Here is a 12298-nt window from a genome sequence, read left to right on the forward strand (position 1 = left end):
TTATGAAGTTTTAAAAATAAAATGTCAGGAAGCGTTTGCCTGCTTTTTTTGATCTCCACGGCATTATCACTTCATAATAACATGGTTAAAAAAACCGTCCTATGATACTCTTGTCTGGCAGAAGTCAATCTTTTATCCAGATGTTGAAGAAAAACGATTGCACTAGCAGTAGTTCTACATATGAGAAGTTCTTCGATGGAAGTTATGCAGGGGTACCTTTCATGAAAGGAAAATGATCCTTGGTGTGGTTCCCGAATGTTCTAGCGGGTAGCAACGTATCGATGAAGCAGAGTTATTGCATGCATACCTTTGATTGTAGTTACGAGCAGCAGAGGCTAATCTCATACTACACTGCAACCAATAATAATAATAATAATAATAATAATAATAATAATAATAATAATAATAATAATAATAATAATAATAATAATAATAATAATAATAATAATAATAATAATAATAATAATAATAATAATAATAATAATAATAATAATAATAATAATAATAATTTCATAGGAAGGGAAAGGCGTAGTATCTGTCACATTCGTGTTTGTGGAAGCCTGAACCTCGTCGCAATGGAAGGGAAGAAGGTAAAGGGCTACGAATTTCGACCACCTGGGGATCTTAAATAAACCTTTACTCCACCGGGACTCGAACCTACATCCCTTAGAATACCAGCCAAACGCTTTAACTAACTGAGCCACGCCACATATATTTTGTTTATTGTATGAAAGTACTTCGAGCCCAATTTAGCCAGATCGCATCCCGTAACCTGTCATACACAGTAACACCATCATCGAGCTATCACTTTGGCCGCAAATCGAAATTCCATGAGACACATGCATAAATTAAAGCTAACCAGGCGGGAGGTTGATCCTGTGCAGCATATACCCCCCGCACCATAGCACACGGTTCTCTGAATAGACATCAATGAATGTGGTGGTTCTGAGTGGCAATCTGTCTTGCGGCTCTTCCACAGGCTAAAAAGTCCTATGAGCACAAAAAGGTCACATGGCGCCTCCGAAGCTTCCATTGTAGGCAAAAATCTTATAGTATAAGGCGTAATATCAATGCTCTTTTTGGCTCGCCGGGGTGGCTCAGCGATTAAGGCGCTCGGCTACTGTGCCCAAGGAAGCAGGATGGAATCCTGGACTCTGCGGCTGCGTTTCGATGGAGGCGAAACGGAGTGGCGTCCGTGTGCTGTGCGATGTCAGTGCACCTTAAAGAACCCCAAGTGGTCGAAATTTCCGGAGTGCTGCACTACGGCGTCGCTTATAGCCTGAATCATTTTGGGACTTTAAACCCCACAACACAAAATCATACTCGTTTTCATTCTTCCACTAGCGCGTGCTTACACACTCCCTCGTCCGCAGATTCGTTCCTCTCTCACCATAGCGCAGGCCGTACACTAGCGAATCTTGCAGACGCGGACTACTCCTTACCCTACACTTCTACATGCCCGATACCCAGACCGGTTTTCCTCATCATGCAGACTCTGCGGCAAACCAGGACACTTCTTACACATCCTTCTTACATGCTCCACCTCTCCTCATTCCCCATCACCGAACGCCGCAGAGTCCTAGTGGGAGTCTCTTATGAAGAGCACCTCAAGACAAGATCAACTGAAGATTATTTCCAGTGCTATGAGGAGGATTGGTTTGGTTTGGTTTGTGGGGTTTAACGTCCCAAAGCGACTAAGCCTATGAGAAACGCCGTAGTGGAGGTCTCCGGAAATTTTGACCACATGGGGTTCTTTAACGTGCACTGCCGTCGCACAGCACACTGACGCCCCTCCGTTTCCTCTTCAAGAACTTTCTGTTGCCTTACAAGGGTGTCTCCCATGTACTAAGGGAGCAACCAAGTGCAATGTAGGAGGCTTCGCCCCCACTATTTGTTCCAATGGAAATAAAATGTTTCTACCACCATGGGGCACTAGCTCGCGCTTTCACTCGCTCCCACCGCAGTGGCATAGTGGTTAGGGCGCTCGGCTGCTGTACCCACGGATGCGAAATGGAACGCCGGGCCGCGGCAACAGCTTTTCGATAGAGACGGAAAGAAAGGCACCTATGCCGTGCATGTTAAAGAACCCCAGATAGCGGAAATGTACGGAGGCGTCCCCAGCGGCGTCTGGCATAGCCTTGGTCGTTCTGGGACGTTACCCCTACAAACCAAACCAAAACAAAGGCAACATTCACTCAATCACTGATTCACACGCTCACTCATCTCACTGGGTCTTTCGGGACGGATGCACTGCAAACCAAATCACACCACACAATCCACTCATTCATTCATTCATTCATTCATTCATTCATTCATTCATTCATTCATTCATTCATTCATTCATTCATTCACTCAAACAATCATTCACTCACTTCATTCACTCAATCACTCGCTCACTCACTCACGCAATCATTACCTGTGGGGGACCTTACTGACGTCACTGAATTTTCGTGTGCCGCATGCAAAGGCCGCAAAATGTTTTGAAACATTTTATCCAGATTTGCACACCAACTGTTCAATGACTCGTATACAAATATTGCATAACAAAACTTTTATTGACACGGACATATTTGCCTAATTGTTGTTTTCATGCCTGGTTTTAAATGTTTAAGTGGTCATTCTGATGTATCTCACCTAGTGTGCACTCCTTTAGGCCACTTGGCTGTTGAGGCACACTGAAATAAACACTCTATCTATCTATCTATCTATCTATCTATCTATCTATCTATCTATCTATCTATCTATCTATCTATCTATCTATCTATCTATCTATCTATCTATCTATCTATCTATCTATCTATCTATCTATCTATCTATCTATCTATCTATCTATCTATCTATCTATCTATCTATCTATCTATCTATCTATCTATCTATCTATCTATCTATCTATCTATCTATCTATCTATCTATCTATCTATCTATCTATCTATCTATCTATCTATCTATCTATCTATCTATCTATCTATCTATCTATCTATCTATCTATCTATCTATCTATCTATCTATCTATCTATCTATCTATCTATCTATCTATCTATCTATCTATCTATCTATCTATCTATCTATCTATCTATCTATCTATCTATCTATCTATCTATCTATCTATCTATCTATCTATCTATCTATCTATCTATCTATCTATCTATCTATCTATCTATCTATCTATCTATCTATCTATCTATCTATCTATCTATCTATCTATCTATCTATCTATCTATCTATCTATCTATCTATCTATCTATCTATCTATCTATCTATCTATCTATCTATCTATCTATCTATCTATCTATCTATCTATCTATCTATCTATCTATCTATCTATCTATCTATCTATCTATCTATCTATCTATCTATCTATCTATCTATCTATCTATCTATCTATCTATCTATCTATCTATCTATCTATCTATCTATCTATCTATCTATCTATCTATCTATCTATCTATCTGTCTGTCTGTCTGTCTGTCTGTCTGTCTGTCTGTCTGTCTGTCTGTCTGTCTGTCTGTGTCTGTGTCTGTGTCTGTGTCTGTGTCTGTGTCTGTGTCTGTGTCTGTCTGTCTGTGTCTGTCTGTATGTCTGTCTGTATGTCTGTCTGTCTGTCTGTATGTCTGTCTGTATGTCTGTCTGTATGTCTGTCTGTCTGTGTCTGTCTAATCATGCACTCAATCATTCATTCATGCACTCCTGCAATAAGCACACGCATGCATCTCGGCGGCCGGTTTTCGATGGAGGCAAAAAGCAAGGCGCCCGTGTGCTGTGTTTTGTCAGTGCACGTTAAAGAACCCCTCGTGGTCGAAATTACCGGAGTCATCCACTACGGCTTCTCTTATAGCCTGAGCCGCTTTGGGACGTTAAACCCCAAAACAAAACCAAATCATTCATGCACTAACTCAACCATTCACTCAATTCCTCACTCACACACTGCCTCCCTCACTCTCACTCACTCAGTCACACATGCATTCAATCGCTTGCACATTCACTCAGTCTCATATGCATACTGGCGCGCACGCATACACAACTGCGTGCGAGCAACCACTTAATTCACTTACATTCGCATTCACTTTCTCCCACTCGCACTCAAGCAGTCATTCAGTCCATCGATTGCATGGTATATAACCTAAATATATTAACATGCTACCGATAAAAATGTCTCTGCCATAACAAACAAAAGTACAGGGTGACCATCACTTTGTCAATACCAAGCCGAGATAAGTTTTGCATGCTGTAAAAATTTCTACGCTGTGCGATAAAAGCTTCTAGTACAGCATGTGTCTTGACTTCAATTATTTTCGATTATAAGGGCTCAAGGTAGCATTGCAAACTCATACGAATTGTCTAAAGTATCACCCTCTATTATATGGCGAGGACATATATTTTGGAAGAAACCTTTACGCTTCTTTTGTGAGCTCATTTCTATTGGCCTCGAGATCGAGCAGAGTCGCCACCTAGCGTCATAGGGGTGAACCCTACCCAGTGTGGCACGGCCGGTCTCGAGGGAGAGAGCGCGCGCTCTTTCTTACGGCCTTCTCAATCGCCGCGTGAACAATGGGAACTTTTCTCCTTGAGTCACGCTCTCCGCCGCCGCAAGGGGCGCGACCTGCTCACCGTTCGCTCCGCATCTGCTTCAGTGGCGGCGGGTGGCATTTGCCTGGTTTCGCTCTGTCGCTCGCGAGTTTCGTGGTTAGTGCAGCCCCGAAATTAAAGAACACAGAACGTAGATGATGCAGCGGCATGTCGTCAACGTACTACACACGTGAACGCATATAAAAAACACTGTCGTTCAGCAAACGTTCGACAAGCATGGCATACATTGCGGCATGATAGCTACTTTTGTCCATTTTAGTCCGAATTTTTCCCAAGCCTGTACAAGAATAGGAACAAAAAAAAAAAATAAAACTGAATGAGAAGTGATCACATCGAAGCTTCTTCAAGGCTAACATGACAGCAACTCGTCTGCTACAGCAAAACCGTCTTTAGCGCTAGATGCGAAACCATTCATGTAACACCGAAGATGAAAATAATTTCATAAAAATGTAATGTAAATTGCAAAATGCTTGCATGATATAAAAGATTAGTATAACAGTCAAAGTAAGCGTTGTAGGGTAGAGTTTTAAATGTTATTACAATTCATATATTAGCCAATGTGTGGTATTATACACATTTTTTAATTTTGCAAATAAACATTGTTTTAATGAAATTTTTACATGATATTAAGCTTGTTATGAAAGCACTAAAAAATGGTTTGATATTCATGACACCACTTGTGCTCGAAGTGGTAAAAAGAGGCCAGTAAATGATGAAGGTGATACTCGATGCAATGACTTACAAATGAGTTCAGCTGCTATATCGAAAGTATGCAAGAAACTTTAAAGCGTTAAAGAAGGTCACTCTCACTGAAGACTCATTTCAAGCCCTATATAGCGACCCATTGAGGCTCTCTTCGGGAAAGTAAGGTTAATGTGCGGAAGGGAATGACATATGCTAGATGCGAGGGCCGCAACAGCTAGCGGCACATCACTACATTGTCAAGACAGACGTTTGATCTGAGAGCAAAATCAAGGCACTGAAGGAAGTGATGGCATCTCCTACCATCCCATTTCCCACTGTCACATATTCCGGTTTGCTTTACGCCGCCGGTGCTTTACGCGGTTTGCTTTACGCTTTATCGTTTAGTTAATCAACTTCGGGTGTGACGCTTGCTCTATTCTTCTTGAAACTAGCGAAAGAAGCTGCCCCATGTAGTACGCTCTTCTACGAGGACAATATTCTAGTGGACTGCATTATCCGAAACCAGAGCTTGTTGCTCTATTGGACAAGTTTTTTTTTTTTTTTTTTTTTTTTTTAAAGAAAAAGCTGCCGTGCACCTACTATACACACAAATGTTTTCGAAGTACTTAAGATCCTGATTCAGTCAGCATTTCAGAATTCAACACTGAGTTGCCCGAAAGGAATTGACAACAGCTATGTTATTAGGTCCGCTTCTGTGATTTATTTATTTGATATTTGAAACATTTATCAGAATTCTTCTTCTCAAATAATTATACCAGGAAAGTGACAGAGAAGACCGAGAGGCCAACTCCTTATGTGCACAAGCAGTGCAGGAAGATTTTGAGACTGAATTTTCTAGACGCAGGTCGAGTTTTGATGAATTGATGAACGTATAGTGCAATGTGTAACTTTGAAGGACAATTTTTTTATTGTTTGCCGCTCTTTTCGATTCTGCTTAACTGTTTATGCCGATTTCCTTGATTAAAAGTAGTCGCGAGACTACATATACATCTTTGGTCTTTCAACTGACTGATATGTTTTGAACGAAGCTAGAATAGCCCACTCCACTAGACAAGCGAAATTTTTACTATATGAGTAAATTTTTGTCCTTTACTCTGAATCTGAGACGCGCCATGAATTTTTGTCCGTGCCTCTTCTGATCTAAACGAAAACGGTAGCGGTTGACAGAATCTCCACCCAACAGTTCACCATGCACTCACGTCAGGTCGCGCTACACCTGCTTAAAACATTCAAAGGCACATTGCATAGCCTGGTAAATTTAGTTTTGTACAAAACTTAGGGCTAAGAAATGTTGAAGTGTTCCAGAAGCTTCATTCGACCGTGCAAGGCTGCACTGACGAAGGAGCGCGCGCGTGAGCGGATTGTTCACTGTATTTTATTCCTCGTAGTCGATAAATATTCGATGTTGATTACGGATTTTGTATAAACCATAAGGGGCGAAATGTCAGGACCTACCGGTTGCAACTGACGCGGGCGAAGCTAAAAGCGAGCGCGCGTTTCCCTTGCGCGTGAACGGCTGTAGCGGAGGAGCAGCAGTGGGGCGGTGGCGACCCCACCGAGGCGCGGCGGGTGGTAGAAACAGACCCCATTGGAGAGGCCGTAAGAGAAGAGAAGCGCTCTCTCCCTCGAGACCGGCCGTGAGTGTGGATGTGTATTCGCGTCGCGTGCCAGCCCGCAGGAATTTACGTGTGAGCGTGCCTCGTGTACAAGAGTGCTTTTCGTGTGTTTCGCGGTTGATGTGCAATTTGCTTACTTTATCTGTCTCTTGCAAAAAAAAAAAAAAAAAATACGAATAGGCTATTACCCCATGCTCCATTAAAAAAACATTTGTCCATATCGAGTATGCATCGCTGGAAAGGGCATATCAGTCGCGGTCTTCGGCGCTTGAGATTCTTTGACAAGCGGTGTCTCAAACGAAGCGCTGCTGTCGTTAGGCGTCGTGTCGAAGCAAAACAGGTTGCTTCCGTCGATACAACTTAATGAAAACGGCCAAAAAATAGCACAATCCGTGTTTGGAATATCGCAACTGCTGATTCGCGCGACCGCAGACTGCCGCATAGCAAAATCCAGTTTAAACAAGCCACTCTGTGCGTTCGGTATCTATGATAAAATTGTCTGAGTACTGTATTTGCTAATTTTTTGCTGTTAAACCTCTGTCGCGGTGTCTCAGTGGTAGGGCGCTCGACTGCTGATTTCGAGAATGGGGGGTTAGATCCCGGCTGTTTCGAAAGGCGCTCGTCGGCTGGGGAATTTGACTGTACGTTAAATAATCTCCCGTGGTCAACGAGACCGCGGCTCGCCCTTACATCATCCGTCATATAGGCGACGTCGCACGTTAAACCAATATATGCATTTCATTTCTTCGTTTTTTTTTTGTTGAAGGATTCTGCGCGTCCGTAACAGCTAGTGGATGTGAGCACATTTCGCTTTAGAGAAGTGCTCGAACGTTTGAGAAACAAATCTTCGCAGCACCTGTTACACTAAATATTACATAATACACATAGATCAATGTACACTGGTAGCCCATTAGAATCTTTAAAACTCCTTTTCGTCTGTGCTGTCTTTCGAGCAAACTGGTTGTTTCTGAAAAGGGGAGTAAAATAGCTTCATGCGAGCTTAACGATCGGTGTTTAGTTCGGGAATAAATACATATTTATAGACACATGATAAGATGAACTCCATTTCTTTCAGGTTAGTTTTATATCCGGCATCTGTTTTGGAAGCGAACGATAGAGCCGCCCCAAGTCACTGCTCAAGAATAATTACAATGATAAAGAAGTTATCTTTCAAAATTTCTAGCCAGAACATGAGAGCGATCGCAGCTTTTACCATGTCTTCGCAGATACTGATTCGTTGCTTGCACTTTAACGTATACTGAAAATTAATCGCTGGTAGTCCTAAATTTTGTCAAGTGTAAACGTTCTGTCACATGGTGAAATTTATTGCCATTGAAAAGACAAGTAATTACACTATACTAATTTACCATTTAAACATCGTACACATACGAAATTCCTTATACTTCTATCGGTTTCCGGAAATCATTTAGAGTAATTTCACAGTGCAACACTAGATTATCTACCACAAGAAGCATCCGCCTTTTTGTAAGTTCGGCAAACTCAGTCCACTCACCGCTCTACACGTGAGCAGTCAGCTTTCCTATGCGGAATCGCACAGCACACGACACCTCTTCGTGTGCTGTGCGATGTCAGCGTCGTGCGCACAGAAGACAAAGTAGAGAAGAAAGAAAAAGAAGAGGGGTAGAGAGACGCAAGCCGCAACAGCTGTCATCCACCACTTACGCGGTGGCGGGTGCAATGACGGCCTACAACAGATAAAAATTCAATGGTAGGCTAGCCCCCGTCGCAAGCTGCGTTGAACTACCAGTCCCATCCTCGTAGGGCCAGGAACAGCCACCCTTCGCCGCATCCTCCCCCTAACTCTCCGAAAGAACACACCGAAACGTTTATTTGAAAACTGCCGACGATAACGTTACTTCCTAATGCGAAATTTGAGCGCAGCTCATCAGCCTTTTTTAGCCTTTTGATAGATTAGTGTAAATAATTCGTGAAAGACGTGTGTACAATTAGGCTTTTTATTTTTCACACATATTCCTTTTTAAAGAATCCCTCCCCTAACAGTTCTTGATCTAAACGTATATGTGGCCTAAGCAACGACAGAAAATGCGGCGGTGGCACTGGGCAGAGTAACTGTGCACGCAGCGGCAGACGAAGGACCTCCACCGGTTGCCTCGCTTATGGCTTAGGGAGAACTGGCAGAGAACAAGCTATATATATGCATTCGGTTCGTACTAGAGAACGGCGGCTGCTATGCGTTTCTGCTCGGGCGGTGCGGGCTACAGAGAGCTGCATCGAACACAACTAGCGTTCCGTTGAACGCATCAAAGTCCAGTGGCGTTCTATGCAGAATCTACTTTTATGCCGGAAGAACACGATGCCGGCAGACGTAGCGCACGTTAAAGAACCCCAGGTGGTCGAAATTTCCGGAGTCCTCCACTACGGCGTCTCTCACAGCCTTAGTCGCTTTGGGATGTTAAACCCTACAAACCAACCAACCTTTTGTAGCGAAAACCTTCACTACGAGGGTCAGAGTCGAGCTTCGGGTGTAGGCCGCGTTTCACATGATAATATTCTCGCCGCAGCAGAGTGCGATTTCAGCCACACAGCGACAGAAGGGCACACCGCTCCCGTCGCAGAGCGACCACAGAGAAACATACGTGTGTTTCTCTATGGAGTGACTGCGACAGACTTCCAACGAGTTGGTCGCACGCCGCACTGTGGCTGCGATCGTTGCGAGCACCAGCCAATGTAATTCAGCCTCACGTGACTGTTGTACGTCGTTGCGTACAAAACGAAAAAAATTAAAAGTGTCTATTTTGCATAAAGTGTTTAATATTCTGATAAAAGGACATAATTTAGACACAACCCAGTCGGAAAAAACTACAAAATATCTTCTGATGTTACGACAGAATTTCTGTGTGGTTTTTGACGGGAATCCTGTTGTGACAACAGAACATTCTGTAGTAACATACAGAAAAGTGCTACAGAATTACAGACAACAGAAACATACTACAGAAAAACTACAAAACTATCAAACATACTACAGAACTACAGAAAACTCTGATGGTTACAAAAGAACTACAGGATATTTTGTCGTATTTTTGACACAGTGCTGTAGATTTTTTCGACTGGGAACATTTAATCTTACGCACGTTATACCTTTATTCTTGATAAAATATGATGGTGCCGCCGCTCCTGCCGCACCGACAGAAATCGCTGGCGCCGCAAGCATCTGAAAGGGCCGTTGCGATTGGCGCGGCAACGAAACTACGACTGGACCGAAAATTTTCGTGTGCGTCGCATCATGTGAAATAGCCTTATGCCGTATGCCGCGACCGAGTGACATCACAGGCAGCCCCCTCGCCAGGCTCTGCCGGCGTTACCTAGCAATGCTTAAGATATGTGCGGCTCCTCCTCATTAAAATAGTCTGCAGCCGGGAATCGAACCTCCATCCCTTGGATCCCCAGCCGAGCGCATTACCGCTGTGCCACGCCCCAGGATTTCTTTCTTTATTGCATAGATGCACTTCGACCAATTTAATCAGGTCGCATTCAGCAACCTGTCAATACAGAATAACACCAGCATTGAGCTCTCACTTTGACCACACGTGAAAATTCCGGGAGACACACACATGCATCAAGTAAAGGTAACCAGGTAGGAGGTGGATCCTGCGCAGCATATACACCCCGCACCATAGCGCATTGTTCTCTGAACAGAGACTTTGATGAACGGTGGCTCTGTGTGGCGATCGCTCATGCGGCTCTTCAACAGGCTAAAAAGTCCCATGAGCACAAAAAGGTCACATGGCGCCTCAGAAGTTTCTATTGTAGGCAAAAATCTTCTGGTATAGAGCGTAATATCAATGTCCTTTTTGAAAGTCCGTTGAAGAATGCCCCCCCCCCCCAAAAAAAAAACAAAAACAAAAAACACTGCATCCCGCAAATACACAAAGCAATGATCTATAGTTTCTAGCTGCTGACACAGGCGACAGTGTACTAACATTGACACAAAAGTATCTTTTGCACGAAGCCACATTTTGACAAGTAAGGTTGATGTGCGAAGTTTAAAAAGGAAAGTCTTTGAGGCTGATTGTATATACATTCGCTTAACCCGCTTTAATGCACCATTGTCTAGACAGGGGAGGTTAGGCCGCCAATACATCGGTATAGGAAATAATGTCTGAATAAGAACTTTTGTCATCTGTCTTCTGGATAGACTGTGTAGGTATTCTAAGGAAAACCGTACAGTGAGGAAATGGAATGTTTCGGCAACTTCCTTAAGGAAACCCCACAAAGGACCCTGAACTCTGTGACCAGTGGGCGCAAACAAATTAGGCAAATGGGTACTTAATCGTCTATTAAACACAGCTAGGAGGAAGGAATGGCTTGCTTTTTTTGAAAAAGAAAACCCTGAAACAAGCTGATGAACAAACACGTGTTGAAGACCAGCTCCACCAGCCTCCAGAGGGAGAAACAAATTATCTCGACGCATAGGCTCCCATTGAGAGTGCCACACAAAAGTAGTAAAAACTCTATGCATGGACTGTACTTTGTTTCTTTGGCAATGCAACACCTGCAATACATAGATAAGCTTAGATCTCAGCAAGACATTGCAAACTTGTGCTCGTGCAAATAGAGACAGCTCCCTACCCATCCATGCCTAGGTTTGTCGCCTAACTGATGATATCTGAAAATCCCAGTGAGGTCCATTACTGCGATATTGATGCAAAGGTACCCCTAAATACTGTAAGTTTACAGAATCCCAGCTGATTCCGGTAAACAATTTACGCTTTGTGCCCCAGTGACCTAACCAGAACCCCTTTCATTTATCAAGGTTAAGAGATGCCGCTGAACTATCACGAAAACGCTCAGTTACGCGCAAAACCTCGGTCACACTCTCTTTATCAGTACAGAAAAGGGTAATGTCATCAGTATAGGCAAAAAACTTAATTTCACATTGCGATATCGAGAAGGCACGAACTGCTTTGTTTTTAATGATACTACGACATAGGGGCTCAAGATATAAGGCGAGTAACAAAGGCGATAGAGGACAGCCCTGTCGAACAGATAATTTCAAAGGAATCGGTTAGGTTAAGTTTTGATTAACAATCAGTCTTGTAATGGCCGCTTAATAATATAGTTCATGCCTTTAAGCAAGACATCACCAATCATTGCATTCTTCAATACAGCAAACAAAAATCATGAAGCACCTTATCAAAAGCTTTTGCCACGTAAATCTGAATTAGGGCCACTTCACTGACCTCATCTGACACTGTTTCTATCACAAAACGTGCAATATGAATAATACAGCCTTTGATTCCACACACGTGATGTGGCCCTAATAAATCTATTGGTACAAGCTGCGGACGAGAAGAAAAAAACCTTCGCAAGTATTTTATAATCCACGTTGCGTAAGAATATCGGATGGT

The sequence above is a fragment of the Amblyomma maculatum genome, chromosome 9, assembly GCF_055883805.1.
Source record: "Amblyomma maculatum isolate TAMU_Amacu chromosome 9, ASM5588380v1, whole genome shotgun sequence".
Lineage (NCBI taxonomy): Eukaryota > Metazoa > Arthropoda > Arachnida > Ixodida > Ixodidae > Amblyomma > Amblyomma maculatum.